The following is a 5,307-nucleotide window of genomic DNA, read 5'->3' as shown; positions in this document are numbered from 1 at the left end:
ATATAGGCTCATGTATTGGGTGCTCTACATACACATGAATATCTTGATGACCCCTCACTAAGTCTGTTAGAAACATGGCATCACTATCATCAACAATCAAATGGAAGTTTGCCAGTTCTTGGTCCACTCCAGGCATTTTATACCACAGCCTGCTAACAGATGTGTATCCAAAGTCCTTACATATACTTTCTATCTCAACCTTGGACCACCTGTCAGGGTCACAATTATCAACTATATCTACTGCACCTCCCACATATTTTCGGCCATTTTCAGTAAAATTGCCACCATGATGCACAAATAAACTAAATAGCCCATCCATTCTGCATGCAACATAACACCAAAACCAATCACACAATGCTAGCTACAGGACAAAATATATATTATTTAGAACAAAATATATATTATATTTAACAAAACAACACTCATACCTAATAAAATTTTCTATTCTGCATGCAGACAATACAACACTCATACCTAATAAAATTTTCTATTCTGCATGCAGACCATACAACACTTAATAAAGTATTAGGTGATCACAGCACTTAATCAAATATTTAAGTAAGAATACAACTTACTTCAATAGTTTTGTCATACTAAAAGAAACAGAGAAAGTACTTTTGTCATACACGGGGAACACATGGACCACAATGTAAACCACAACCAAACACATGCAGACAAGGACCAACAAACAGTCAAAAAGCCAAAATATACAAAAACATTGTGGCCCTACTAGGAAAAAGTCACCAACCTTCTTGTAAAGCTATAAATAAGGACAGAGAGAAGAGAGAGAAGACCCTTTCACAAATACAGAAGTCTCCCAGCTTTCATTTTCTCCACTCCATGAATAGTGTGGGTATCAAGTGATAGAGATTGACGAAGTGGGGATTTTTCTTTAGGTTGTGTTCTTATGGCTGTTCGGCAGAGGCAGAGAGCTTCACTGGGGATTAAGTCTGATTTGGGAAAGGTCACTACCTGCGCGCCAGAGGTAGGCGAGGATCTTGAGATGGTTGATGATGATGGTGGTGGTTAGAGAGGGAAGTGGGATTTTCTTTAGGTTGATGATGGTGGCTGTTGGTTGTGAGGCAGAGGAAGAGAGCTAGGGATTTCAGTCTGATTTGGGGAAGCTCGTTACCTGCGCACCAGAGGTAGGTGGTAAGTGCACTAAAAATGCTTCATGTGATTTATCACGTGAGCTTGAATCTGATTTCTTCCTTATTTTATTCACCAGGGTTAAAAAATAATAATATTTTATAGCTCCCATTTGTTCCCCCGTTAATTGGTGACGGAATGGGGCTTGAAGGACTAAAATAAAAAGCGTAAATTGGTTTTAGGGACTAAATGTGGAAAAAATAAAATTTAGGGACTAAAATGGAAAAACTTCAAAATGTAGGGACTAAAAGTGCATTTACGCCTACTTTTTATTGTATTTCCAAATGCACCCTCACAATTGTTGGGTTGAATGACTTACCACTGGCTGCATCCGTTCCATTCCAATTGGATATTTATGCTGGTTTGGGTTTTGCATAGCATGAGACGTAAGCCACAATATAAATCCCCACAAGAGATCAAAGAATGAATCCAAGATTGAGGCAATAATTGACAATGATTTGCTCTCAATAGAAACAAAAACCTTTAATGCAAAGAGCACGATGCTAGCTATGTTTGTCACAAGGATAGCCATCCTCTCACGCTGCTTCATCTCATCCTGATAAAGTTTAAATAGATCAACCAAAAAAAAAATCAGTTTCTGTTTTCCGGGAAACGAGACAGATTTTACTTGAAAATAGATTTTTTTCTTTTTCTTTTTTTAGCCGCCTTCCAAAAAATTATTAAGAGGGAAAGACATAGAAAGATTTATAGAGAAGGAATTGAACAAAGCAACAATTTGGTTTATTCATTTAGAGTCTTATTGTGAATTACAATCATGTATTTATAGGAGACTAACTCTGATCTAATTAACCCATGTGGCTCAAGATGATTGGCTAACTATTTTAGCATATGTTCTAAAAATTAGTCATGTGTTAAGTGTGTTACGTGTGCTTAATCCTTAACTAACTAACTAAATAATTAAAAAGATGAAATTACGACAATTATTAGAAGATTACAAGATTCATATCAGTATGCCTATAACATAATTTGGGGTTTCTAACATTTCTCTCCCCTTCAAAACACCTTGCCCACAATGTGGTGTTATTGAATGGCATCTTCGTGAGGGGTAGTTAGCAACCTATGAAGCACAAACACGAATATGGGCATAGGTATGGATACGTATATGACACGGTGACATGGTAATTTTTGAAAATTAAGACACGGGTACGGTGGGGATACGTATATTAATTAATTATTATGTTTATTTTTAAATATTGTTAAGCATTTATTTTTTCATATAATGTTAAATATATCAATTCAAGAATAGTAAAGGATAATAAAGTGAATTCATGACTAATATATGATGTTTAAAAATTAGAATACAAACCAAAGAATAAGATCTAAAAGAGTAAGTAAAAGATAACTAGATAAATGTTCAAAATCAAAACTAAAAAGAAGTAAAAAATAAGTGTCACTCTTGTGTCCTACCATATCCCGCAATTTTTTTTTTTTTTTTAAAAGGACAAAGCTAAGACACGGGTGCAAAAGTGTCCTAGGTGTGTCCCATGTCCAACACGAGTACGACATGGGTACAACACCCAAAATGAAATGTCCGTACTTTCTAGCCAACCACTAAACTAATATTCCAATGACATCTTGACATGTAGCCTTTTTTTTTTTTTTTAAATAAATTTTTTTGGGTGCTCACATGTTTTTTTTCTCATCAATTTTGGTTGGTTTTTTTTTTTTTTTAATAAAAAAATTGGGTTAATTTCTTGTGCTCTTTATTTTATTTTTAATGAAGTGTCCATCTATACACTTTTTTTTTAAGTATAATGTTTTACTTTTTATTTTACTTAATAGGGACACGATGGTAAATTTATACAAACTCTATTTTTAATTTTTTTTTCTTCTCAACCAAATAAAAAAGTTTTTCATCCTCTACTTTTCCACTTTCCTAACTAAACACAAATGAAAGAAACTAAAATATTTTATATCCTTCTACTTTTCTATCATTCCAACAAAATGAACTCTTTAGATTAGGCGGTTATGCTTTGTTGTATGTATAAATAGCAGTGTCAATGTATTTATCATGTATGCTCTCATTTTTTGTTAATTTATAAGATCGAGCAATTCTATTTTGTTCTTCTCGAGAAAGAGAGAAATTTGTAGAAACCAATCTTTTAGGCTACATAAAACTCCATCCAATTTGTGCAGAATCCCGATACCTCTGCTTCTTGAATCCATTTCTACGCCTCTCCTTCCATGTGATAAGAGGACGGCTTGAAATGTGGTAAAGTGTTGTGAAGAGTAAAGAATTCATAGACTTTGAGAAGACATGTAAAAGGATCTCAACCTTTGATTTTGGTGAATCCATGGAACTTTGATGCAATGCAACAGATTTGGCCATCTCAAGATCAATGGATTTGATATCACTTGTTAGGAAATCAGTGTTCCTAATAGGGATGAATGGAAATTGTTAGGAAATCAGTGGTTCTTAATAAGGGAAGCTGGAAACTTTTATCAAACAGGTTCACGAGGACACATTTGATAAAAGTGGAGGGAAACGACATCCACTTCTGGAAGTGGCAACGACATGTCGTTTCCCTCCACTTCCACCTCCACTTCTGGTGGCAACGACATGTCATTTCCCTCCACTTCTGGTGGCAATAGAGGCTCCAATATGCTCCGTGACTCAGACGACATGTCGATGTTCAGAGTGCAGGAGCCATGTTCAGCAACCCTTCTTTCAGTCGATGCAAGGGACTCTTCCAGATTTATCCTCCCTTGGCTGAACAATTCTGGTCCCAAATGAAAGTACGATTCGTGGTTATTATAGAAAGGATCTGACTTCTGTCCAGTGGCCAGTGCCACTGAACACGTTGGATTCACGACACGTGTCGAGTCTTGGAGTGGCCAAGGCTCACGGAAACGCACACGGAAACGAGTAAACATAGGAGCATTCACAGTGGTGCTCTTTTTAGAGTCACAAACAACAAAACATAAGCTACATCAAATATTGTTAAAATTTTAACAAACTTGCTACAGTAAACTGCCATCTTGGCAGTCTACTGACTACTGTAGCAATAAAGATGGCATTCTACTCTTAATGGAAAATTGAATACTTTAGAAGTCCGTGATTGGTTGGTTTGAAGTATCATTGTTTGGCTATCATAATTTTCTATTTCTCTAATTGAATACTAAAGTCCATGAATACTAAACTGCGGTCTCATAATTTACAATTTCTCTCTTAACTCATTCCCAATTTGTTTAGCTAAAAAATTGGTTTCAAACTTCATCACCAAAACTCAACTTTAACTCCAACGTGTAGAGCACACAAATCAGACAGTGTTAGAAGCCTTGTATTATCCTTTCCTTACCAGCGCAAATTCTCTCTCCCCCACTACTCTAATCATCCCAAATTTTTTGTTGCATACATCGCGTTACATACAAAGATTGAAATCGGTTTTTATTTCACAATTGATTGCCTTATACCAATTGGTCTGGAGAACTACTATCCAATGTCCATTGTGATCATGAATTAAGCACCCCACTACTTGTTGACTCTAGATTTCTTAAGGAAGAATCATCAATAATTAAAAATACTAATCCCAAATCGGCACAATGCAAGAAAAAATTTTGACAATTTTTTAACTGAAAAATGAAAATAATAAATGAGACTTAAAAGGGTTAGTCTTGAACCCTTCTTAAAATGAAGTGATTATTTTTTATTTGAGAGTGATTTAAATTTTGTAAGTATTTTTTTAAGAAAACATAATGAATTTTACATTCAATTATTATATAAGGAGAGATATTTTATAAATGTTGTAACGTGTGGTTGTAATTTCTTTATAGTATTTCTTACAAACAATTCATCCTCTATATGTTTTAAATGACCTAAAAACGAAGAAAATATAAGTAAATTCATTACTTATATTAGAAAAAAAATAAAAAACTTTAATATTATAAGAAAAATATAATTTTATCAAAACCTACTAACATTACGTTGAAAATGTGAAATAATTGTCAATAAAGTAAATCTCTTTCTACATAAACATCTCCTCCTAAAGCAGATTTCTTAAGTGGACAGAAGAGACGAAAATGGATCGAAATTTTATACTAATGTAGTTTAATAAGAGTGAAATAATAAGAAAAGCTACATTTTAGCTTTTAAATATTATATAAATAAGCATTTCACTTTTTTTTTTTTTTTTTTTT

The sequence above is a fragment of the Quercus suber genome, unplaced genomic scaffold, assembly GCF_002906115.3.
Source record: "Quercus suber isolate HL8 unplaced genomic scaffold, Cork oak 2.0 scaffold_153, whole genome shotgun sequence".
Taxonomy (NCBI): Eukaryota; Viridiplantae; Streptophyta; class Magnoliopsida; order Fagales; family Fagaceae; genus Quercus; species Quercus suber.
This window is presented reverse-complemented; position numbering follows the sequence as displayed.